This window comes from Mus pahari, chromosome 1 (genome assembly GCF_900095145.1).
Source record: "Mus pahari chromosome 1, PAHARI_EIJ_v1.1, whole genome shotgun sequence".
NCBI lineage: Eukaryota > Metazoa > Chordata > Mammalia > Rodentia > Muridae > Mus > Mus pahari.
In genome coordinates, this window is record NC_034590.1 from 113287680 (window position 1) to 113314933 (window position 27254).

At 47.3% G+C, this 27254-nt stretch overlaps 1 protein-coding gene across 1 annotated transcript in view; it reads left to right on the plus strand.

The window, feature by feature from the left end:
* Positions 1-27254, plus strand: part of Shank2 (SH3 and multiple ankyrin repeat domains 2) — a 444659-nt gene that overhangs the window by 5116 nt on the left and 412289 nt on the right. The window contains exon 2 of the mRNA XM_021202679.2: positions 17505-17599. The gene's annotated coding sequence lies outside the window, so the exon portion shown is untranslated. The remainder of the gene's footprint in view (positions 1-17504; positions 17600-27254) is intronic.

The window sequence follows — 27254 nt, forward strand, 5'->3', positions numbered from 1 at the left end:
TCTTCCCAGTGATGGCCGATTAGGCCATCTTCTGCTACATATGCAGCTAGAGACACAAGCTCAGGGGGTACTGGTTAGTTCATATTGTTGTTCCACCCACAGGGTTGCAGCCCCCTTCAGTTCCTTGGTTACTTTCTCTACTGAGAAAGTATTTCATTGAACCATGTCCCCAGCCTCTCACTGGGGATTCTAGGCTTGTGCCCTCTCACCAAGCCACACCTTTATCCTCTTCCTGGGGGATTCCAGGCAGGTGCCCACCCATTGACCCATGTCCCCAGCCCCTCACTGGGGACTCTAGGCCATCATTCTCCCCTGGAGTCATGTCCCAAGCCTTTATTCTTTATGTGACTGCTTCCTCCAAAGAAGTTTTCATTCTGTGATATGTTTTATGCTCCTGGGTCTTTTATTAATTAACCTAGCAACTCATCAGCAAGAAAAAAAAAATGGATGTTTTAAAGGTTTCCTGTGACCTTAGTCACAGTCTGTGAAAGTCACGTGTGGATTGAGACAGTACGATAGTGTCTGTTGATCTTGGCTGACCAGGTGCCATAAAGACACCACAGATATTTAGACATGGGGAGGGAAAAGGTGTGAGTGGAAATGTGCTTCCCTACGCAGGTGTAGGCAGCTTGGGGTTTTGATGAGGACCATCACCAGATTAACCCTTTGGTACCCAGCGGTCACCACCTGGGTATGTGACCTTCCCCAATGGGTCCGGAATCTCATTTGTAAAATAGTAGGGCCCTTTGGGAAAGGGCTGTGGGAAAGAGTCATCCTGTCTTAGTTAGGATTTTACTGCTATGAACAGACACCATGACCGATGCAAAATGGCAACATTTAATTGGGGCTGGCTTATAGGTTCAGAGGTTAAGAGGTTCAGTCCAATATCATCAAGGTGGGAACATGGCAGCATGCAGGCAGACACAGTGGAGGATGAGCTGACAGTCCTTCATCTTCATCTGAAGGCTGCTAGCAGAATGCTGACTTCCAGGCAGCTAGGATGAGGGTCTTAAGCCCATGCCCATAGTGACACACCTACTCTAACAAGGCCACACCTCCTAATAGTGCCACTCCCTGGGCCAAGCAGATACAAACCATCACACACCCCAGAGGTCTTTTTCTAAATGAGCTATGTCTGGAAGGACTTTGTGTCCCTACAGACTGAAAGTCACCACCTAAGTTTGCAGGATTAAAAAAAAAAAATCCTGCAAGTGTGTGGTGTGTGTGTGTGTACACATATGTGTGTTTATAAGTATGGAGGTCAGAGGTCAATCTCAGGTAACATCCTCAGGAACAGTGTCTACCTGTTTTGAGACAGAGTCTGTCCTTGGCCTGGAGCTCAATAAGGGAGCTGAACTGCCTGGTGAGTTCCAGGGATTCTCCTGTCTGCCTCCCCAGTGCTGGGATTACATGCATTTTAACATGACTTTTTGTTCTTGAACGCAGAGTCTTATGCTTGCAAATGCTTTACAGGCTAAGCCATCTCCCCAGCCCCTAAGTTGGCAAAATGCATTTCACCTGCATCAAGGTTCATCTGGGTAAGGTGGTGGCTCCTAGGTTGAGGCGGTGACAGTGTCTAACTAGTGAGCTTTACACATGTTAGCCTCTTGGCCTGCAGCATCTTCATTGCTTTGGGATTTGAGAGTGTCTTGCTTCCAAATTTGCAGGATTGAAGAATAGCTTGAGCTCTGGATCCAAAGCCTGGACTCTGCTGTCCAGCCTGACAGGTGGCATGTGAGCCTGGAGCCTCAGCTTTGCAGAGAAATCCAATCCCAGGTCACTTCTGTGGGGAGAGGGGTGCTCAGAAAGGACACAGGTGGCTGGCTGCCCCCGTGGTTTCCCCAGGGCATGTAAGACTTGGGTACTCCCGTTAGGGGATCCCTGCCTCAATAATAGACATTGATTCTCCCTTAGCTGTGGCAGGTTGCTCTGTGTGTCACTCCTCACACCTCCTCAGGTCCCAGCAATGGGGTCTGGCAAGCTATCAGGATCTGTCCCATCTATCGGCTGCACCTGGTGTCAAGTCCCTGGGGATGATATGCCAGGCATCCAGACTCCAGACTTCATTTCTCTCAAATGTCACTCAGCAATAAGAAGCCAATGAACCCTTCCAGCTGCTGCTCTTCCTTCCAGCCACCCTGCCTCCATCTTCATGAGATCAGCAATGCCAGCTAGCCTCATCAGGATGGGGTATGACGACTGTAGACATTTCTGTTAGAAGGAGGGTGTCTTAGGGTTTCTATTGCTGTGAAGACACCATGACCATGGCAACTCTTATAAAGGAAAGCATTTGATTAGAGCTGGCTTACAGTTCAGAGGGTTAGTCCGTTTTTATCATGACAGGAAGCATGCAGATAGACATGGTGCTGGAGAGGTAGCTGAGAGAGTTCTACATCCAGATCAGCAGGCAGCAGGAAGAGAGAGTGACACTGGGCCTGGCTTGAACTTCTGAAACCTCAAAGCCCACCTCCAATGACACAATTCTTGTAACAAGGCCACACCTCTCAATAGTGCCACTCCCTATGAGCCTATGGGAGCCATTTTTATTTAAACCACCACAGAGGGGATGAGGGCCACTGGATCTTTGCTTAAATAATTTGGTTACTCCTCCCAGCCAATTCTGCCTTTATTGCATGTGCCTTGGTATATCCGGGAGGAGCTAGAGTATATTGGTCAGGGAGGTTAGGGAAAGGGGGGTTCCATCTGCACAGCTGTGGGGAAGCCATCATCCTTGCTGGGTGAAGACTTTCCATTGTGATTATCCTGATATCCTTCATGCTCCTGCTAATAACCCCTTTCCTATTCTGTGTCAGTGACCCCAGTTGGTTCCTCGGGGTATACTTTGGTGGACTTGAACTTTGGTTTGCCCTCAAGCCCTTGAGAGTAGACGTTGTTCACATCTTCCCCTAAGGGAGGAATTTTAACAACACTTGCCCTCAGAGGCCTTGGAGACCCAGCAGCTAGACACTCTGGCCCAGGAGTGACTGGTATCCCCACAGAGGCATAGACCTTGTGCAACTCAGGTTGGCATTTCCAGGATGTTTACTGAAGCTGGGAGCAGGAGGGCATGGGGGTGAATGGCCATGGGTAAACAGTGAACAAACCCAGAGTCCACAAGCAGCTGAGAGAGACATTCCTGGAGTCTTAACGGGGGCCTGGTTTTGTTGTTAATGATTTTCTACACACAAGGACAAATGCCTCACTCCTGTTTCTGGAGCTCCTTGAGGGTAGAGGCAGAAACCCTCTCTGCATTTCCCAAAGCAACAGCAACACCTACCTTTGGTTTGTTCTGATTCTTTGGGGGTCCTGTTGGGGAGTGTCTCGGCCTCCCTGGCTTTAAGCGGCTCATGCTGGGTGGCTGTGGGTTTTCTGTCTTGCCTGGGCTGTACCCTCCTCTTATCTGTTCTGTTCCTTGTGAGATGACTTGCTTTTGACAAGGTTTGGGGTATGTAGGAGAGTTTAGGTGAAGGGGTTGAGATGTATATTTCAAAATACTGGGGCCACTTAACCCTGAGGCTGCAACACATATAATGGCTCCCAGTTTGGTTCAGCAACAGGGAGATGGCTTCCTGTGGGTGCAGCTTCATCCTTAGTTCATCTTGGGCAGAGTTAACTAGGACACTATGTTAGCCACTTCTCTCATTGCTGAGACAAACACTGGACACAAGCAACTGAAGGCCCACAGTGTGAGGATGCAATATCATAGCAGAGAAGGCAGGAGCATGAGGCGGCTGCTCTATCCTAGAATTCTTTCTGCCTCCCAGATGTTCTACCTCCCACTTCCTGCCTAAGTCATAGGCCATAGGCTTTTTAATTGACAGGCGATGCATCCATACAACACATAAGATATTCTCTCAACGCTGGTGCTCAGCTCCCTCTCTCATTTCTGCTCAGTGTAGGACCCCAGCCCACGGAATGGTGCTGCCCAACACTCAGGGCAGGTCCTCCCATCTCTGTTAACCTAACTGTGAAACTCTCACAGGCATGCTAAGTGTTGCTAGATACTCTCAAGATGACAATATTAACCCTCACAGACCCGGTTTCACAGGGTGCTGCCTTCCCCAACACCTGCTCCTGAGGGCAGGCAGGGTCCTCTCAGGTCAAAGGAGCCCTCCAGGTTGTCTCCTTTATTTCTCTTTCGTTCCTGGGCCTTCACAGTGGCCAGACAGGGAAAGTAATCACCATATTGTGTGGGGGAGCTCTTGGTTGTTCAGTACCGCATCATCTTCATCCCATCCCGGAGAAGACTGGCTCCATGACACCTTCCATCTTCTGGGGGAGCAGATGGAGGCAGAGAACACCGAATCTGATAAAGGTCTCGTGGCTGGCGTGGGGCCAGGCAGCCACCGTTCCATCATCAGGAGCCACCTGTCAGCCTTCATCGTGCAGGTCACTTCCCGGGGAGAGATGCTTGCTTGCATTTCAGTTTCTCATTTGAGGGAAGCATTGTGATTCTCAAACTTAGGGCCAAGAGACTTGGGGTCTCAGGGCCCTTTTGGAGTCTTACAACAGGATTCAGGGGCCCAGAGAGTGTGTCTTTATATCTGTCTCCTGATAGTCCTGTCAGGAATGGAAGGCAAGGGCTGGGAATATGGCCTAGTGATAAAGTGCTTAGCATGGGCAAGGCCTGAGTTAAATTCCCACCGCTGGAAAAAGAGAGGGGGTGGCGGGTACAGCCTGGTGGTACAGCCCCAGGTACAGCCTGGTACAGCTTGGCGGCGGCACAGTGCATGCAAGGCCGTGTGTTCCATTCTTGGTCTTGCCAAAGAGTTAAAAAGGAATTTGTAAACGAAAAGGCAAAGTATTTATTACTGTATTTTTATAATAGCAATGAAGTTATTAGCTGGTAACATAAATATTTCCCACAATATAGTAATTCCAAACAAAAGAAATCTATTTTTTTAAATAAATAAATAAGTAAAATAATTTTTAAATTTTACTTAATAATTTATTTGTGTGTGTGCGCGCATGTGCGTGCATAAATACACACATATGGAGGTCAAAGGACAGCTTGCTGGGGTCTGCTCTTTGCATTCTACCATGTGGGCCCTGAGGATCAAACTCAGATTATTCCATTTGGTGGCAGGTACTTTACACTCTGAGCCATCTCTTGGCCCCAACATAACTGTCATAGTTTTTGTTGTCAATTTGACACACCTGGGGAGAAGAAACATTGATCCAGGAATGACTTCCATCAGATTGGCCTTGATTAATGATTGATGTGGGAGGGCCCCGCCCACTGAGGGAGGTACCACACCTGAGCACGTGGTTCAGGGCTATATAAGAAAGCAGGCTGAGCAAGCCAAGAGGAGCAGGCCAATAAGCGGCCTTCCCCCATGGCCTCTGCTTCAGTTCCTGCTTTCAGGTTCCTGCCTTGTTGAGTTCATGCCCTCACTTAGTCCATGATGAACTGTAAGCTGTGAGCTAAATAAACCCTTCTGACTCTAAGTTGCTGTCAGCCAGTCAGTTTTTGTATCACAGCAACAGGAAGCAAACTAGAACACCAAGTGTTTTCCAGAAGGAAACTAACACTTACAAGAACATCACTCCAGTTTGCAAAGCCTCTCTGTGGCCTGGCTGGCAGACAGAGCTTCCTGTCTCTGCTTCCGAAGCCAGCTGTCTCTGTCTCTGTCTCAGTCCCACAACCTCCAGCACAGTTCACCATGCGCGGAGAGTGAGACTATCGTTAAATCAATTACTTCTTCTTATTATTATGAACATGGTTTGAAAGGGCCATGGGGGGCCCTTAGTGTTCCCTGGACCACACATTGAGAACCACTGGAATGAGCATGGGCCCAACTTCAAGAACAGGACCTGGATTTGAAAGTCAGATCTGCCATGTGGGAAATTGTGAACAATAAATTCTCGCCATTCAAGAGGCATTTGAAATCTGGTTGGGGGCTCTAGACGGCCACCAAGTGGTCCAATCTGAAGAAAGGGTTCCACAGTCTAGACTGATGGGGGGAAGTCAGGGCACCTTCCAGGCTGCAGATGGAGGAGGCCTGATGGGTGTCTAGAAAATGCAAGCATAACAACTGGGCAGTTTTCAAATAGCGTCAAGGTGGATGTTGCAAGACCAGGTTACTTACATCTATCTGCTATCTCCAAAGTCCCAATGGCAAACCAAAATTCAGTTCTACCAAAACAATTTAACTAAAGTTAAATTCATTGGGAAATGATGACTTTGTTAGGTTTATTTATCAGAGCCTTGAGGACCCTAAAGCAGCCACATTGCAGAGTCTGTGCCCAGCATACACGATGACTTCTGCACAGCTGTAGATGGCACCTCCTTCCTAGTCTTTCTAATATCTATCCCCTAGCTCTTCCCAAAGACCCTAAGGCTATGCGCAATATAGAGCAGAGTAGCAAGCATATGTAACTGCTAGGCCATTTCTCCAGCCCCAGGTCTTTCTTCATTTTTCTTTAAATTTATTTTATTGTATGTGAAGAGCACTTTTATTTTATGTGAAGAGCATGTATGTATATGTACCATGTGCATGCCTTCGAGAGCATAAGAGGTCATTAGATCCCCTGGAACTAGAGTCATGGATTGTTGTGAGTTACTATGTGGGTGCTGGGAACTGAATCCTGGTCCTCTGGAAGAGTAGCAAGTGCTCTTAATTGCTAGGCCATCTCTCTACCCCTGGGACTTTCTTCTCAAAGGCATAACCATACTATAAATTCTGTAGTCACATACTTATGACTGAGGTTTACCTAAAATATCTATCAACATCATGCATCCAATCCCACTCATCTAAACCCTTTTATAATCCCACACACTATACCCTTTTGACCACACATCTTTACTTGCAAATGTTCACTGCAATGAGTCATGGTCTGGTTCTAGGCCTCTGACTTATACTATCAATACTGGATACTCACTCTTCTCAAATATCTTGTTGTTGCCCTGTGCCACGGAGATCCTGCTGCTTTGGTGCTATAGGATCAGCTCCTTCATGCGCTCTAGTAGTTCATCAATGATGTTGGGGTGGGCCAACTCAAAATCCTGGATCAGGGCCTGGGTGGTAGCTGAGCTGGTCAGCTTGCTGGCTCTCCTGTACCCATACCACCAGGGGGCAAGCTCTCCAGCACTGCCTTGGCAAGCTCATCCAATACTGCAGCCCAAGGAGCAAACACAGCCTTTCAGCTCTGCTTTCACATCCTTGGGATGGCTCACCTGCATCTCCCTCCCTCATCTCCCACATCTCCACATCCCCAGCATTCCCATAACCACAATCAGCTCTACTTGTGCTATCCAGGAGAGGTGCAGGGCCCACTATCCCCAAGTGCTGCAGCTGGTGAGGGGCAGGGCCAACTCTCCCACCTGCTATAGGTGGATGTGTGGTTCTGCCTGCAGAAACACTGTGGATCCGAACTGGAGAACGAGAACTCCTGAAAAAGAACAGGGCTGCGAAAGGAAACATGGGGCCCTGGCAAAACTTCTGATCAAGGCCCAGATTTTTATTGTTTGAACTGGCTTAAGTACAAGGAAGGGTTCCCAGCATGCCCCTGAGTCCTTTGAAGTTGCCAAGGCGGTTCTCACGATGATGGGCAGTTCTCGCAGTGATGGGCGGTCCGGGCGACGAGTGGGCGTTGACAGTGGGCAGCCTGAGGATGCTGTCCAGATCTGGGGAGCAACTCTTAGTGTCTCTGAAAGAGGCACAAAACAATGTTTAGAGGGAGGACCCAACAGGTGGAGAGGGATGAAGGAGGCATCTCTCTCTCTCTTGCCAATGCTACTGCTGGAAAGACCAAAGGTGAGGCCAGATATCCCAAGCTCACATCCTCAGGGTTGTCTCACTTGCACCACCAGGATCAGCTCTACTATGCTGCCCAGGTGAAGTGTAGGGCCCACTCTCTTGAGTGCTATAGCTGCTGAAGGGCAGGGCCAGCTCTCCTGCTCTCATGATCCTGGGGGACAGCTCCCCCACAATGACCAAGCAAGGGATGGGGCCAGCTCTGCATAGCCCTCTGAAATCAACATGGCCCCAGGTGGCAGCCCAAACCAGGGATGTCCACCTGGCCTTTGGTGATAACAGACCCTGCTGCTGCAGGGCCACAGACCCAGACATGACCCTTGGTATCAGCATGGGCTAGGACTTCACCATAGCCTTAGGTGGCATCTAGGGGTCATGTTAGGCTTGCTCTGTCTACTTGGGCCACTTGGCACTGGGCTACGGCTTGTCTGCTTGCCTGGGCTCCATAGCACTAGACTGGCTATCATCTGAGGCTTGCCTGAGTACCCATCCTTTAAAAAGTCAGATTTTAATCTGTTCTTTGCCAATGTCACACATGTGCACAATCCAGTCATACCTCTTCACTGTGCCTTATCCCCATCCCAGTTCCTGCTCCTTAGGATGTTTCTCTCTCACCTTCATGTCTTGGTTTTGTTATTTAAACAAGGTGTCTGTGTGGGTCCAGGCATGGAGCTATCTGTAGGAACATGGGAACCCAGCAAAGGCCAAAACTCAGAAAACAGTGTCTCCTCTCCCAGCAACCATGACTGCTACTAGCTGGGGACCATGAGCTTTCCTCCTCTCCAGTATTTTATTCCATTTCTTTGCCACTTTTGCCTTGCTGACCTTCAGGGGAGGGTGGGATAGCAGTGTTGAGAGTGGACATTGGTTGATCCTGATTCTGGGGGTGGTGTCATCTCTCACTGTAGGCTTGGTTTTGCAATAACCCCATACTGGGCTGAGGAAGTTGTTTGGGTGTTGGAGCCGGTCAAATGCTTGTCCTGTTGCTCTGGAGATGGTAAACATCCCTTTGCCATTTATTTAATTCGTGTGGTGCATGGCACTGGAGTGGACCATTTCCTCTTGGGATTAACCTTGCTCTCCAGGATTCACTGTCCCCTGAAGTCTCCTGCTCCTGAGTAGCTGGGATTTCCCCAGCTTCTAAAGATACATTCTCAAGAGACATTGGGCCTGCAGGTTTCTTGTGGGGTCAGGTTTGGAACCAGGATGGTACTGGTCTTGGAGATGAGTTTGGGAAGGTTCAAATCCATTCTGGGGGAGACTGAGGAATTAGCCTGAGGGTTTTTTTTTCAGTGTTTAGCATTTGCTGAGGAGCCACCTTGGCCTCAGGTTCTCTTTGTAAGATTTTCAAATTATTAATTCGGTTTCTACTCATTCGAGACATGCCCAGATTGTTTCTTTAAAAAAAAAAATTATGTTTTTGTGTCTGTCTGTGCAGATGAGTTCGAGGTGCACAGAGGCCAGAGGTGTTGGGTCCTCTGGAGCCATAGTTACAGGTGGCTGTGGTTGTGAACTATCTAGTGTGGGTGGCAGGAACTGATTTTATGGCTTTATCTCCTGTCCAGTGATGTGTCTATTTGAAGTTGCTCAGCCTCCCCCGCATCTCCCCCCATACCTCCCTTTCCTAGTGTGGTAAGTTCAGCGTACCATTCTTCCTCTTTTCCATCACTGGACATCTCAGCCCTGTACTTTCCTTCAGTAGACAAAGGCTTGCCTGCTGTCACACTCTTCAGATAGGTACCTGTGCCCTCCTTGAGCCTCTGTGGCTTTTCTGATTTAAACGGGATGGGTTTTGCTGCGACTGCATTGTTTCTGTTCCTGCCATGCTCTTGATCTCCGTTTGCCTTTCTTTTTCTATACCAGTTGAACAGAAGGCTATGTTGCCACTGAGGTGAGATTTTTTCTAGCAGCAATTTTTGGTGTTGGGCATTTATCCGTTGCTGGTCAGGCATTCTGCTGCGGAGCTGTGTCCCTGGCCTGCGTCTTCCTCTTCACATCGACACCCCAGAGCACTGCTGTGGCAAATCCCCCATGTTTTGTTTAAATGGGGTGTCAGAGGCAACACAGCTCTGCTTGGGGCACACATCTGTGATCTCAGCACTAGGGAGGTGGATGCAGGAGCGATCGAGAGTTCTAAGTCATCCTCTGCTACATGGTGAGCTTGAGGCCAGTCTGGGATACAGAAGACTGCAATCTCAAAGCAAGCAAGGGGAGCTGGGGAGGTGGCTCAGTGGCTAAGAGCACAGACTGCCCTTACAGAGAACCTGGGTTCAGCTCTCAGCACCCACGTGGCAGCTCACAACCATGTCTAACTCCAGATTCAGGGGATCTGATGCCCTCTTCTGGCCTCCTTGGATGCTGCATGGATGTGGTGCACAGAGATACATGCAGACAAAACATACATACATGTAAAATAAAAGTGAAAAATTTTAAAAAGGTTTAAAACCAAGCAAGAAGGCAAACAAACAAAACTCCCCACCTAAACCCCAAATCAAATTTAAATTAAAGATAGAGGGAAACCGTGGCTCTGGTTTTCAGAACAGCTTCGCCATTTAATTTCTTCACCAGCAATGTCTGCATGATCCAGTTCCATTCAGTTCTTCGATCTTCTTGAAAATAGATGGCGTTAGTATTGTATTTTAGCTGTCCTGATAGGAGTAGAGTCATGACTGGTTTTACTTAGTGTTTTGGCTGTAGGGACATTTTATCAGTATATATAAAATTCATAGTGAGTGATGGGTTCCCTAAAGATACCTCATTCAACGGTGTTGACTATACTCCCCCCCCCCCACGCCTTTCCTCTTCTGCTTTTCATATTCTCCTTCATTTTCTCAGAGAATCTTTTTAGGATTCCCCTGTGAGAGAAAAACAAGCAGGTATTTTTCTAGGCCTATCTTATTTAACTTCAGTGATATCCAATCACATCTATTTTCGCCTATAAAGGATATTTCATCTTTCATTATGGCTGAATAATACTCCATCTTGTATCTGATGGAACTGGTCCCATCACATACTGTGCGGGTGTCTCTGGTGCTGATTCTGGCTCCAGCCTCATGGGCTTATAGCTGTCTATGTCTTCCTTTGTCAAACATTCCCCTGTTTCTTTTGTTCTGACCTGGTTTGTCGTGGTTTGGGATTTCACTGATGAGCGTTGAGCACTCTGCGAGTCAAGTGTGTGGTTTGTGTCTTTGTCCCTTCATCGGGGCTGTCAGGAGGGGGAGGCTCTGATCTCCCTGTAGCCCCGCCTAGATCTCTGCTTCCCTGTGCTGCACTGTGTGCAGGAGTTCAAGCAGGTGCTGCCTCATCTGCACCCTGAAGAATTCTTCCTAGTTTTACTGAAAGCTTCATGGTTTCACAAAAGGCCGTCAAACATTTTTATAAAATTCTGCTTGACACTTATTTTTCCAGTGGATATGTAACTTTTCCAGCATTGTTGGCTGTAAATGACCCTGTCTCACTGAACTGTCTATGGCCTGGGAACCAGCAGGGTGCATGTGTGTGCGTGCATGTGCGTGTGCACGCATGTGAGCATGTTCCTGTGCATCAGCATATGTGCACATGGGCCTTTGTTCCCTATCCTGGGTTCTCTCTTAGGTCTACAGTTACGTCTCTTGTCTCTCCACCAGAACTAGCCATACTTCACTACTGTAGTAATGCTACATAATAAAGCTTGAACCTGGGTAGATTCTCCTTTCTTTTTCTTTTGCAGTAGCATGTGTGTGTGTGTGTGTGTGTGTGTGTGCACATGTGTACATTTCTATAAGCTGATGATCTAGCCCAGAGATCCCATTGAGCTAGACAAGCTAGAGAGCTAGGCTCAGCAGTTAAGAGCACTGTCTGCTCTTGCAGAAGACCTAGGTTCAATTCCCAACACCCACGTGATAGATCACAATTGACTTTAGCCCCAGTTCCAGGGGATTTGATGCCTCCTTCTGATTTCTGAGGGCACTGTACACACATGTTATGCATACATACATGTAATCAGAACATACATACACATAAAGTAAAAATAAGTCTTTAAAAATAAATATGTGGTGTCTTTCATCATTGTGTAGAGTCAAAGCACACCTCCTAGACATGTTTTTATTGTATTTATACCTAAGAATTAATTTTTTACATTTATCTGTTTAGTACATGTTGAATGGGATAGGTGTGCCTGTGGAAGTGAGAGTTCACTCAGGGGGAATCAGTTCCCTCCTTCCATCATGAAGGACCCAGGGTTGAACTCAGGTCCTGAGGTTTGGCAGCAAGCGTCCTTCTCTGTTGAGCCATCTTGCTGGCTCTGAGTGTTCATTTTATAATCTGTTATTTCCATGTCTCAATGTATTATTTCTGGAGGATTCTTGATTTTCTAGACTCCTTGTGGTGTTCTATAATTGAGAAGCAGGATAGCTTACTTGTAGGCAGGTTTGAATTTTTTTACCATGTTGTACTCATGGGAGCATCTGGTGCTGTGCTCAGCAGCAATGGGAGATGACACCTTCACCTCAGCCCATGGGTACAAGCTTTTCCAGGAAAATACCTGTTCCTTCACTTTTTAATGACTGCAAGTTGATGGGTTTCCTGGTAGATATTAAGTTGAGGAAATTTCCATCTTGTTTTTAATGAGAGTCTTTGCCACAGATAGATGCTAAATTTTGTTAATTTTTTTAGGATGACACCTTTTAAAAATTAACTTTTAAAAATACAATATTGAACGAGCCTTGCATCCTGGAATGAACTCCACTTAGTGTATATTTATTTTCTTATATGGTTAAATTATAGTTGGTAATATATATTTATATACACATAATATAGTGAGAGAGAGAGAGAGAGAGAGAGAGAGAGAGAGAGAGAGAGAGAGAGAGCCAGAGTCTCAGAATCTCAGGTATCCTAGGCTGACTTTTCACTCACTATGTAGCAGTCACTAAGGTGACTTTTGAACTCTTCCTCTCCGGTGCTGTGATTACAGGGGGCCACCACCATGCACCATTTATCCAGTGTTAGGAATGGAACTGAGGATTCTACCAAGTGAGCTGTAACTCCAGCCCCATTTGTGGATATTTTTCAAGGATTTCCCTTCAGGAAATTCATTTTCATCTCTTGGTTTTGTGTTCATCTAATATTGATACCATGGTTCTTCACAAAACCCTATTTATTTTTCTGTTGTTGATATCAGTGTTATTACTGAGGGCTTCATTCAGTGAATTGGGACATGTTCTCTCTTCTTCTGTTTTCTAGGCTACATTGTGCAGAGTTGGAATTATTAATTTTTCACTTACAACTATTTAAAAACATTTTTGATAGTTTCATACATGCATTTAATGTATGCTGATTTTATTCTCTGTCTCCTACCTACTCCCACTTCAATTCTCCTTTAAATATTTCATGCAATTCCTCAGTGAAATCAGGTGTGTCCAGAGGCCTCTTTTTCATACAAAACTGAGTTTTAAAACTAGGAATTAAACTTCCTAATAGGTATAGTGAATTATCCAAATTACCTATTCACATTGGGCATGTTTTAATTTCATTTCTTGATGAACTGGCTTATTTCATTCTTATTATGACATATACATATGTGAAGCTGATTATAGTGTTTTGCCATAGCTGTTGTCTGTGCTGTTGCCTCCTGCCTTGTCCACAGGGTACATTGTCTATGTTGTCTATGCTGATGCCTCCTGCATTGTCCATAGGTTATCTGTGTGATCTGTTGCTGATGCCTCCTGCCTTGTTCACTGGGTCTGTTGTCTGTGTGGTCTTTGTAGATGCCTCCTGCCTTGTCCATAGGGTGTCTGTGTGGTCAGTGCTGATGCCTCAACACTTTTCTTTGTATGAGTTATAGCATTATAACTGATGTGTATGCAATGTATACTGCTCAAGTCAGGCTGAGTAACACTTCCACCTTTTCATGTTATTGTTTCCATATATTGGTCACCTTCAATACCTTCTCTAGTTATTTTGAAACATATGATTATTTGTAGAATATAATTGTTCTATTGTGCTTGTCATAGTTTGTACATTCTTGGACCAGGGAGTGGCACCATTTGGAGGTGTGACCTTGTTGGAATAGGTGTGACCTGGTTGGAGTAGGTGTGTCACTGTGGGTGTGGGCTTAAGATCCTCACCCAAGTTGCCTGGAACTAGCAGTCTTTGGATGAAGAGTAGAACTCTCAACTCTGCCTGCACCATGCCTGCCTGGATACTGCCATGTTCCCACCTTGATGATAATGGACTGAACCTCTGAACCTATAAGCCAGCCCCAATTAAATGTTTTTTATAAGACTTGCCTTGATCATGGTGTCTGTTCATGGCAGTAAAACCCTAACTAAGACAGTGCTCTATACCTCTAGGGTTGTTTCCCTCTTGTGCTATGTTCTGATATCCATTATCCATCCTATCATCATCTCCTCTCTCCCCTCCATATCCTGGATTCTTGATACCCCTATTCTAGTTTGTGCTCCGATTCACTCTACTTCTTAAGTTCTACAATGGGGCTATGTGTAATTTGTCTTTCTGTGCCTGGCTTAGTTCCCCTCATATAATGGCTACCAGGTTCTCCTGATTTGCCTATATGTTTGTAAAATTTGGTGTCTACTTTCAAGCTTCTGGAGATAGGAATACAGAATTTGAGATTCTTATTAATTGTAATGTATACATTGAGCACTATGAATTCTCATGAGCAATTGGAAAAAATGTGTTGTGTGGTTGCTCAGTGGGATGAAAGCTGCCCCTTTCCTGTCAGTCTGTCAGGTGTTTCATGCTCTTTGCTGCTCTTGTTTGTGCATGTATATCAGGATTTTTGTCTACTGTTGCCACGGCTGTCTTGATTGTCTGGGACATATGTTGTAGAATGTGTCTTGCATCATTTCTATTTTCTACCTGCCTGTGGCATTGTATTAGAACTAAATTTTTGTCCTCAGATAATTATGTTTTTAAAAAGAACCTGCTCTATTTTTTTAGTTGCCATACTTCTGACCATTTACTTTTAATGGAATTACTGCATGCAAGGGCTTACGCTAGTTCTTTGGGGGTTTTCTGTTTTCTTTTCCTTCCTTTTTGTGGGTTATGTGAATCTTTACATGGAGTCTCGTTTTGGCTTACCTGCATTAAGTAGTATTTTTGAGTTCATCTGTTGCATAACTGTTTGCTCTAGGTACTGCACATACTAGCTTTATTACCACTTACTATGGAACTTGTTTGAGTAGAATATATACTTTATTATTTTATGATCTTCTGCCCTCCCCACTTATAATTGCTAAGTATTTCCTTTATGCGCATTTAGATTCTTATCAGATGTGCTACAGTTTTTAAAAAATGTGATTGTCAAAAAAAATTTAGAAAATTTGAGAAGGGGGAATATTGCACATTTTTGCTCACCATATGCATTTTCCCTTCCTGCTTCACAGTCCTGCTTCTTTAATTATTTCTTTTTTTTTTAAGAGGTTACTTTATCCATCCTTTAAAAACATTGCATTTATTGCTATTGTATTATGTGCATATGCGTGTATAATGTATGTATGTGAGGTTCGTACATATGCCATAATGCACAGTTGGAGATCAGAGGACAACTTTGTGAAGTTGTTTTTCTCCTTGCAGCTCGCTGTGGCTGTAATGAAACACTCTTGACTAAAAGCAACTTGGAGAGGAATGGGTTTATTTGGATTACACATTCAGGTCACAGAGAAAGTGTGAGGGAAAGTCTTCGATTGGTGAGAGAAGTCAGGGCAGGGACTTGAAGCAGAAACCACCGGAGGAACACAACTTTCTGGCTCACTTACAGGCTCATTCTTAGTGCCTTGGGCCCTCCCTCTAACATTAATTAACAATCAAGACAGTTTCCTATAGACATGCCCACAGGCCAATCTGACCTGGGCAATCCCTCAGTTGAGACCTTTCTCAGGTAACTCTAGGCTGGGTCAAATTGACAATCAAAGCTGATTAAGACAGGTGGGTTCTGGAGATTAACTCAGGTCATGGGGTCTATACCTGCAGAGCCATCTTGCTGGCCCTACTCTGGCCCCCTTGACAACAGATCTGCTGCTGATGGGCCCATGTGAGAGTTCTGCTTTGTTCTTCCCCCACACAGAGCATTTGGAGTCCCCTCTGTCTTCACTTGCTAAGTCCCGGGCTGCCTTCTTTTGACTCCATTGTTGTTGATTACAAGTTCAGCATTTTTTTCATGGCCCCTGCCTTATATTTAAGGCATTGTGTTCCTCAATTTGTTTTCTAGACTTTTCCATTGGCATTATTTTTTCATTGCATCATTAATAATGATGTAACTTGATGTGAACTTTCATGGGTTTATCCTCTCTTCCCTCCTCCTCCTCCTTTTCTTCTGCCTTCCAATGTAGCCCAGGCTAGTCTAGAACACACTATATAGCTAAGGCAGGCCTTGAACTTCTGATCCTCCTGCCTTCAACTCTTTGGTGCTGGGATTTTAGATATGCACCATCGCGCAGATAACTCTTGGTTTTTTTTTTTTTTAGTGCTGCCTCCATAGAGAAGGTGGGCATGAACCTTGCCTCACTTCCTTTAGGAAGAGCTTGAGTTCATGGCCTCTACAGATCCCAACCTGGAGAAACCTCTGTCTCTACTGGAAAGTGTGGGGGTTTTGGCCCTCCATATGCCTTCTACTGATGTCATTGGTGGAGTAGCCTTGCCCCCGGACAGTGTGGCAACTCTGCCTCTATTTATTTTCTGACGATAACGATAGCCCAGTGCACAGTGATGGGCATACTGCGGCCGCCAGGTGAATGGAGCCCAGGCTCCCTGAGATGGCCAAGCAGGTACTGGAGGGAAGGAGAACATCCTTAATACCAGTGGTTATCTCTCTCTCTCTGCACCTCCCTGCCTGGCAGAGCTAGGGGCCCTGGTACAGCTACTCAGCTTAGAAATCTGTGCTCTCACTTGGCCTTGCTACTGGGGCAGGTAGAGACTGGCTCTGAGTGTCTGGCTACAGTTGCTAAAATGTCCTTTGACTGAAGAGAGAGCTTTGGTTGTGGGATTTCGCCCATCCCACGAGGGTTTCTGGCTTGTTCTGTGTGGTTTTGTGACTCTTTCTAGGACAGCATGAACACTGATAACCAACACACAGACCAAAGAAATTATTCCACCAGAGTTTACCTCAGTGGACCATATCAGGATGACTCACAGGAGTGCATATGACGGGTACTCTCAGGAAGATTCGTGACAATTGCTCCCAGGAGCCATGGGTCAGGGCTACACATGCAGAAGGGCGGATGACTTAAAGGCAGCTGCATCATTGGAAAGCCCCACACCTAGCATGACTGATGACTGAGAAAGCTGCATCCCACGGGCTCCTTGTACAGCTTGCAGGCAGCTCCACTGAAGAGTGCCCCCTCCCCAGCACCAGCCACTGTTCATAAAGTCTTGATCTTATGTTCTTATGATCTTATGTTTCTTAACTTCCTCAGCTTTGATTTTCTTAGTCCTGGCACCTTGGGCCCCTCTTCCCTCCCTGAGGAAACGGTGGCACAGCAAGCATGTGTGTGGGACGATGAGGCCAATGACCAGGACACTCACAGGTGTCCCCACTGGCCACCTATGGCCTGGCTCCTGTTTTATTTGTGTCTCGTATCTGGGGCTCAGTTTCCCTGTGAAGAGGACCGGCATAACTACTCCATGTGTGTAAAGAGAAAGTCTGACTATTGGTTTGTTTTTAAGCTCAGAAAAACCAAGGTCTGTGGAGAGTTGGACCCTGTGCCCCTTGTGTCCCACCTGATGGTGCCCTGGCTCCTGTCTTCACAGGTCCAGAAGCTTCTCCACTCTCCTCGCCATCCAGAGTGCAGGCTGTGGCTGCTGTAGGGAGCCTTCCTGTGGGACCTGGTGTGCTGACACCTCTGGTGAGTGGGAACCTGGTTCCCTTGTCCTGTCACAGACATAGTGCTGATATTGCCCAAGACAAAACCATAAACCTGCCTGAATCATTGTTAGATTGTTTCTGTGATTTGTGTGTGTATGTGCGCATGTGTGTGTGCATGTTCATGTGTGTGTGTGTATGAATGTGCATGTTAAGTCGACAGTGTGGCTTTCTCTCTTTTTAAAAGAATAAGCTGTATGTGTATGGAGTGTATGTATACAGGTATACATCTGTATGTGTATGGAATGTGTGTATGTGTACAGGTGCACATCTGTATGTGTATGGAGTGTGTGTATGTGTACAGGTGCACATCTGTATGTGTATGGAATGTGCGTATGTGTACAGGTGCACATCTGTATGTGTATGGAGTGTGTGTATGTGTACAGGTGCACACCTGTATATAAACATGTGGTCTGGGTTGGACATCTTCCTCTCTTGTTTTCCAGCACACATCTAGAAGTAGGGCCTCTCACTAAACCTGGAGCACAGACTGGCTTTCTCTGCCCTCCGTCACCAGCTTTGCAGTTATGTGCTGCCTTGTATGCACAGCTTTACATGGGTACTAGGGATCTGAACTCAGATCCTCAGACTTGGGCGGTAGGCACTTTATCTTCTGAACCAGCTCTCAGCCCCTATTGTATGGCTTTCAGTTGTCTTCTTTGTAGTGACTGTTGTGTCACAATGTCGATAGATCAGCCATGCCCATGAGAGATGATCTTGAATATATTTCACTTTCCCAAAGCATTCTGGGTCACTTCAAGCCATGTTCTTTATTGGTGGGTATCTCAAACACCTGCCAGTGCTTCTTCAGCCTATAGGGTTCACCCAAACTTGGGATGTGCTTCATTAGCATTCGTGCTTGGGTTGGTCTTTTCAGGAGGGGGAGAGAAATAGATGCGGAAGAGTGGGGCTGGCAGTGCCTCTGTGTCTTGGAGGGTGGGTACGGGGTCCAGTGTCTCCTTTCCATTCAGGGGCCGATGGTGGCTCCAGGCTGGTGCCTGCCCACTGCCTTTCCCAAAAATAGCATTTCAGTCTGTTGATTGTGCTAGAGTACACACAACACACAAACTTCCCACGTAGCTGTTTCCAGTGGTTAGTTTGATGACTTTTACTCTGTCATGTGGTCATTACCAGTGGCTTTCCAGAAGGAGGCTCTGCCCCATTGAACACTCCCTCCCTCCACCCCCAGACTTTTCGTATATATGGGTCTGACTGGGGACTGACACAGTGGAATCAGATCTTACCAGGGTGTGGTGTCTGCTCCATGTTGGAGTGTGTGTCCGAGCTTCAGTTCTTCTTATAGGGGCCATTTTGCATTTGGGGAGGAGTATTGCATCGCATGGCTGTGTCACGTGGGTGGATGTTTTCCTTTCTCTTGGGTAGATGCTTTGCAGTGGGTGCTGTAGGACTCTTGAACTTCCAAGAGCTGGGTGATGACTGCCATCCTAGTGGATGTGCAGAGCTGTCCCATCGTGGTGTGGAAGGACTTCATTTGGCCATCAGCAGCAGGCCCATTGTGGTATCTGTGCTGTGGGAGGTCAACCCACCTCTTTGTCCTGAGAAATTTGAGGTCTGGGAGCCTAAGGGTTGTGTTTTTGCTTATAGAACCTTACAGTGGTTTCTGCTGAATAACTTCGTGTGCACAGTGCTAGGTGTGTACAATCTGGTGTGGCTGGGCTGTATGTGGGAAGACAGCATCTGGATGTCACCATCATTTTAGTCAGGGCCTTGGGTTCTTGGCTGTCTTGCTGGGGAGAGAATGAGTCGCCCCAAGGTACTGTTGTTGGACAACAGTGGCAGTAGGGAAGCCCAGTGACACCACACCAGAGGTGGAGAAGCACAGTCTGAGGGGCGGGACAGCCAGAGCTGGGTCAGGGGTCCCTGGGCCTACAACGTGGTCGGGGCCATCTGGTTCTTAGGCTCTCAGGGTCATCTGGTTCTTAGGCTCTTGGACACCCAGGCACCACTGAAAGATGTGGAAGAGCTGAGAACAGAGTGGGGGGGTCTGTGGGCTGGACCTGGCCTGGGGCTGAGGGAGAAAAGGGGAGAGCTCCAGCTGGTCCCTTGGGAAGAGCTCTTGGCTTGACTTGGTGGCAGCCTTGACTGGGAGCACAGACTGCCTTCTATGGGAGATTAGACAGTGGCTCCATGGTTCCCTACTGCACATCCCAGTGAAAAGAGACAGTCCATGGTTTTAAGGCATTTATTGTCATGGTGGAAAATGGATGAGTAAAACCATACCCTGCTTCACAGTGTGGGCCTGAGACCTGAGACCTTTTGCAGGGAGGAGTGTCTGGGAAGAAAAGCTTATTGGCTAAGCCCTCCAGGCGTTTAGGTACCTCATTAAAATGGAGATCTGTCTTGAGCCTATGTGACCACAGGTCATGTCCTCTACATGTGGAGGGGCTTGGGCCATTGCCCTTACATAACTGATGGCCAAAAATCTATGGAGGGCTGTGGCTAGAGACAAGGGCCTGGTGCCTGAGAACAGGCTAAGTATCTACCATCCCTTCAAGGTCTCCGGAGTTTCGAGCCTTAGCTCAACTGGGAACCAAGCTATCTTTCATGGTCCCATAAGAGGACAGACTCCATCAAACAGTTCTCTGACCTCCATATGTGTGACATACATATATCTTATATATACACAATGATGATGATGACAAGAAAAAGAGGAGGAGGAGGAGGAGAAGGAGGAGGAGGAGGAGGAGAAAGGGGAGGAGAAAGAAGAAGGAGAAGGAGAAGAAGAGGAAGAAGGAGGAGAAGGAGAAGGAGAAGGAGAAGGAGAAGGAGAAGGAGAAGGAGAAGGAGAAGGAGAAGGAGAAGGAGAAGGAGAAGGAGAAGGAGAAGGAGAANAGAAGAAGAAGAAGAAGAAGAAGAAGAAGAAGAAGAAGAAGAAGAAGAAGAAGAAGAAGAAGAAGAAGAAGAAGAAGAAGAAGAAGAAGAAGAAGAAAGATATAGCCATGGCTCAGGGATGTCTGAAGCCACAGGAACTGAGAGATGTGAGGAGATGTTCTTCAGGGCTTTGAGGGTCTGGGAGAGTGCAGTATTGCTCACATAGATCCAGCTGGAGACCCTGAGTTGTTGACACTGACTTCCAAGAGCAAATCTCTGCTGCTCAGGGCCAGGCTTTTGTACTTTGTGGAATGGTTGTAGGAGACCCGCACAGGGTGCAATTGGCTCCTTTTCAAACCTCTGGCTTTCACTCAGCAAGAAGACAGGTGTGAGTATCCATTTCTGAGGGCTCAGGTTCCCTTGACAGCACACTGGTTACTGTGGGTATGCCTGGTGGTGGTTTTCTAGGTGGGCAGCAAGGATGGCAGGCAGCACTGTCTTGTGATCTTTGGGATCCTGAGGCTGTGGGGAGGGTTAGCTTTTGTGAACGGAGTGGATGAGGTAGAGGTTGGTGAAAGGACCTGAAGATACAGGAAGATACTTGATATCCTGCTGTGGATTCTGCTTGAGCACACACTGGAGTACTCATGTGCATTTAACACACACACACACACACACACACACACACACACACACACACAACCCAGGCCCAGAGAAGTTGGCCTGGAGTCTATGACATGATGCATATCAGACCTTCAATATGAGGGACTCTCAGGGAATGTTGCAGGGGTCAAAGGAGAGGCAGGAAGGTGGACAAGAGACCACCAGGACATCACCTACCCCAGGAACTGTGGGCCAGTTTTGGCTGTCACTCCACGTGTGGTCCATGAGTCTAGAACTCTCTGGACCTGTACAATAGCGGCTTCATGTTTTCACTAGGTAGAGTAAAGTGCAGCTAAAGAGTCAACATCAGCACCGTGGGCTTTGTAAACTGCAGCTTTGAGAAAGTGTGTCTTGTTAAACCTGAAATGTGACAGTGGGGATCAGGCTCAAGTGTGGGTGAAGGTGGCAACAGTGATTGAAGGCAGGCAGAAGAGAGCCGGTGCCAGGGATTGAACCCTTGGCTTTGAGAGCCTGTGAAGGTAAAGGCTCACAGCTACTTCCTCAGAAGTCCTGCCCTAGGAGAGTCACAGCAGAGATGGATGGGATCCAACAGCAAAGGTGGCCTGGCTTTCAGAGCCTTGGCAAACAGTGTATGCTGTCCAGCAACTATGCCTCCAGGAGATGGGGTATAGGAGAGATGTGAGCAGGCACCGTACACTGGACCAGAAGATACCACTGGAACAGCCTGGGTCACTGTAGAAGGCAAGATGGTCACATGACTACTACGCTTCATCAGGTAAGATTCTGATCACCTGAACTGCACAGGGTGGGCAGCCACCCTGTTTAGGATGAGCAGAGCCAAGGCCAAAGCTGCAGGCATCCACACTGCTGTGAGTAGAATCAATGACATTAGGGATTCCAGAAGTTAACAGAAGTCTAAGCCGGTAGCCTCTAGCTAGGAAAACAGGACTTGACTTTAATGGGTAGGGGCCCGGTTTTATCTTTTAGGGTTATTTTTCTTAGCAATTTACAAATTGATGTAAGATTCACATAAAACTTACTCTGGTGGCTGACTGGATCTGGAATCAACTGGAACAGTCCTCTGGGTGTTCCCGTGAAGGATTTTTTTTGTTGTTGTTCAGATTATTTGAAGTGGGAAGACCCATGCTTGATGTCAGTGGCAGCCCAGATAAAAGAATGGGATGAAGGAAATGTTGCTTGGTTACCATTATTCTCAGTGGCAAGTTCAGAGGCCGACCACTGAGCTTCACCAATACCTGGACCAATTTTGTCAGCCTTCTGCGGTAGACAGAGTCCCAGCAGCCCTTCAGGACTCCCTCAGGCCTTTAGCTTTCAGCCTCACTGACTGAGCAGCTGCCAACCTCTCCATCCCTCTGGGTGAGCCAGCTAGAGTTGAGCTCCCCGGACAGTATCGTGCAGGCCAGTACGACACATCCCCTTTTAAGATGGCCCCATCCTATTGGTGCTGTTCCATTGGAGAGTGCTGTCTACTACATTTACCACTGTAAAGTGTCTAAGTCAGTGGTTCCTGGCTATGCTGTACAACCATATCACTGACTATTCTAGAATGTTTTTACCTCCCCAAGAAGAAACCCCTAGGTCAACAGCAATCATACCTTACCTCCCCCTGGCTCTGAGTAACTACACTTCTGGACACTGTATAGAAATGGTTAGACAGAATATGGCCTTTTGTGCTATGCGATTTCACTTGGCGTAGGGTCCTCGAGGCTCATCCACACTATAGCCTGTATCAGTGCCTTGCTCTTTTTCATAGCTGGATAGTATTCCATCGCCTGGGTCCTTGTAGACTGATTCTACACCTTGGTGATTGCTGGTGATGTGGTGATGAGGGGATGGGATTGCAGATAGACAAATGCTTTTACTGCTCATGGGTTTGGAGGAAGAAGGGGAACTGCCCACAAAGTGACAAACCTCTCTTGGCTGGCCGACTGACCAAATAGAGTGGATCACTCCTGATTGCACCCTGAGGAGGGGAAGGCCGTTCCTGCCACTCTCTTAAGGTGCAGCAACCCTTCCTGGACGCCAAGGACACTTCTCAGGCCAAGTAACCAGTTTCCAGTTGAAAAAATAGGAGTTTTTTCCCCCCACAGTGATGGCCAGCCTTGTTCCAGGTTGTAGGATGGGGATGCTCCTGAAACCAGGGTTCTGTTGGGAGGTATCATAGAGACTCTAGGCTTCAAGGGGTCACGAAGAGGGACTGAAGCTTGGCACCGTGCAGCAGGTCAAAGTCCCTGAAGAGAGGCCAGAAGGCCATTGGTGAAGGAACAGCATGACCCCAGGCACTGGAGATGCCGGGACCATGGAGATCAAGGACACCGGAATACCAGGACAATGGGAGGATCACCAAGGACAGCAGCAGCTGTGGAGTGGAGTCTGCCTGAGCCTGTGAGTTATGTGTGCTGTGCAGGGCAGAGCTGGAGAGGTGGAGCTGCCGGGGCCTGTAGGAGCCCAGAAGATGGTGAGCGAGGGCCTGATGCAAGACGCTGGGCTAAAGGATGCAGCACGCACTGCTATGCTTGGTTTTACTTGTTTAGACGGAGACCCTTCCCAGGCTCTTCTCTCTTGGAACAAGAAAGTTCTCAGATTGGTGTGGATGTTTTTCTTACAGGAGCTCACAGTTGAGAGGCTTTGCACTAAAGAGACATTGGGTATTTTAAAGAGACCGGTCTTTTTAAAAGTGTTGAAATTTAAAAAAAAAAATTGCATATGTATGATGTTTGCCTGGTTGTATATCTGTGAACCATATACATGCAGTACTTGTGGAGGCCAGCATAGGGTTCCAGGTGCCCTGGAAGTGGAGTTACAGACAGGTGGATGCTGGGAATCGAACCCAGGCCCTCTGAAAGAGCAGCTGCTGCTCTTCATCCCTGAGCCATCTCTCCAGCCGAAGTGCTGAAATTGTGAAAGACTGCAAGAATTTAAAAGTCACGCTAAGTTTTTCATTGTGATATTAACATAAGATCTTGGAGATAAACAGAGAGGATATTATGATTTAATAATTATGTATTTGTGTGTCAATTTGGCCAAGGGTCAATTTTCTGGTTAGTGTTTTGTCGACTTGACATAAGCTAGCGTCGCCTGGGAGGAGGAACCTTAGTTGAGGAATTGCCTCTACCAGAGTGGCTTGTAGAAAGGCCTATGGGCCTGCGCAGCACTGCGCAGGTGGCCTTCAGTTGTGTAAGAAAGCTGAGCAGACTATGGAGAGCAAGCCCGTAAGCAGCGTAAGCTACGGAGGAACGTGGAACGCTGCTTATGAGCTTGCTCTCCATAGCCTCTGCTTCCACTCCTGCCTCGTGGTTCCTGCCTTAACTTTCCCAATTCTCTCCATGATGGGCTGTAAGCTGTAATATGAAACTTTCCTCCCCAAGTTACTTTTGGTCATGGTGTTTATCACAGCAATAGAAAGCAAACCAGGAGAAGAGGGGTGCTGGCCAGGGGGTCCCAGCTCCACTGCACTGAGGCCACCCACGGAATTCACAGCTCCCCAAAGGAAGGGACAATTCAAACTTGAGCCCCTCCCTGTTCCTGAAGGCTTGGCAGGAGATGGAATGAGTTGGCACAGGCTGGCCCTTTGAAGGATTGCCTCTTCTCCATGTCATTAGTGGCTCTTGTATTGCTTTGGAACGTGGCCTCCTGTGTGTGGGCACTCTCAGTCAGGTGTCGGGCCTGCCTTCCTTTGCTTTAGGTGCCGAATGGAGTAGGTGGCTGAGTTATTCCCTCCTCTTAACCAGCAGCTGCTGCGCCACACACTGAGCGCTCTGCAGGCTGAGGCTAGTGGGTCCTGAACTGCTTAAGTCGCTTGGGCTGCTCCCATGGAGAGACAAGAACAGAATGGACTTGGGAGATGCAGGCTGGGTCCCTGTGCCAACAGGGAGGCACTGGCCAGGAAGGGTGGTGGACTGAGGCTTCCCCAGGCATGGAGGTTGAAGATTATAGAATCTCAGAACATCCCCTCACCCTTCTCTGCCCCTCCTTGCGAGATCAGGTGTTTTGTTCAAGTGGGAAAGAGTTGGGGGTGGGGAGGTGGATAGAGGGACCTCCAGACCGCTGCTCTTCAGCTGGTGGCCTCCATTACCAGTGTGCACCATTTATAAATCTAGGCAAGCAGTGCCTCCTCACCTACAGACCCAAAGCCCCTTAGAGTCTGCCAAAGTATTCTGTCTTGGGTATCTGAGTTTCTCTCATCTACCTCATTGCACAGAAGATAAGGAGAAAATTTAAGTTCTCTGAAATATTCTAGAATAATTTTAAGCTTTCATCCCTCCCCCCTTTCCATGTATGCATGTTTTGCATGTGTGTGGGCACACATCTGTAGGTGTGCATGCATGTGGAGGCCCCTGGGGTTGATGAAACCTTCTTTGATCACCTTTACCAACTTAGTCTTTGAGGGTCTTTCAATCAAACTCAGGACTCATCAATTGGCTAGTCCTGCTAGTCAGCTTGCTCTGGGGATGCGCAGGCTCTGCCCTCTGAGGCTGTAATTACAGGAGGGCTGCCATATCTACTCGATATTTGTATAGGTTCTGGGGATCTGATCCCTGGTTCTTACATTTGTGAGGCAAGTGCTTTAACTGAGAGCCATTCCCAAACCCAGTTTTCAGTTTTCTCAATAGTAGCTCTCAGTGCAATAATCTCTCATGTACACCAATCCCTTGGGTGTATATTTGTCTGGGATAAAAAGGCTTGCTGGTTAACACCCAATACCAAAGTGAGCAGGTGCAGTGTATAAAACAAAATCGCCTCCTGGCTTCACACCTAACCTTAGGCCTAGACCTCCATGGCAGTAAGAACATCATCCCCCAAGGGAAATGGCTGGATGGCCCCCACAGTCTGACTGTCCATCTCAGCAGCTAGGGTTAGCTCTTGACTAAGGCATGCAGCCACTCCTCTAGAATCCAGGATTTGCCTACCTCAAGATCCTCATTCCTGCCGTGGGATTACATATCTCCTAACATCCAGTGGGTGTGGCCTTTCTGCCCATCATCTGCCTGGAGTTCATCTGTCACAGGGTTTGGCATATTCTACATGGCAGGATGGCTTGGTAGGAAGCTCATGCCCTGCATGTGGTAGCTGGGAGTCACCTGCAGAGAATCATTCTCAGATTTTGGCCTTGGTGTCCACCACAAGCACAAAGCTTGTCCCTCAGTCTCTGCCTTTTTCCAGTCCTGGGGTTACTGGGGACACGGTGGACATTGCCAAGGCTTTGGGTCTCTCTGTATCCAGTTTCCCAGTGTGGCAGGCATGATCTTGCTCTTGTCCTAGCTGTACCAGATGATGGCCTGTGACGACCTGAACCATATTCCTCCTAGTGCAAATGTTGGCCTTGTTTACAGATTGACTCTTTAATGAGTTGACACAGTATGATGAGATCAGTAATCTGGGTCCTGTTAAACAGGGAAGGATTATAGGAGGTGACTGGGACATAGGCCCACACAGAGAGACCATGTAAGGACAGGGGTATGTGGGCATGTTTGCATGGAGATATTGCTCACATACTATGGTGCTGAATATCTGCTTTCTCTATGAGGGGCTTGACCATGGGAACAGCTGAGACCCTCAGGAGACCCTTGGAGATCATACCTGTTAACAGTCTACAGTGGGACAGGGCAGGCTTCTGACATCAAGACAAGAACTCCATACCTCCAAAGTTCTATCAAAGGTAGATTTTTGCCTGGGGAAGGTGGACTACTTAGTAGTATAGTTTCTTGTATTAACTAGGGGGTCTCTTTGTTGGCACAGCTTTTACGAGTTCTTGCAATGGCTGGGACTCTTCAGCGGTATAGCTGCTTCTAAGTTATACCCGTGCACCTGAAAGTGACCCCAGCAAGTTCACTGTCCACCTAACTGCACCAGACAGAATCCTTTCTTTGGTCTGCTGGTGACTTCTCTGTCTAGGATGAGTGATGCTTTTTTTTAAGTCTCCCTAGGAAAAGTCCCATGACACATGGGACAAAAGCCTGGGGCAAAGCCTGGTCTAGCGTCTCTCTGGAGAGTCATGCCTCCATTCTAGACTCCTGCCTCTGAAATGTGAGCTGATGCATGTTGGCTGTGTGGCTGCACCCTTGAAAATTGTGCTCAGAGATGCCAGGCAGGGAGCTGCAGAATAGGAGGTGGCACTGCCTGCTGCCACTGCTGTGTGAGTTAGGGGGATGGAGACCCTT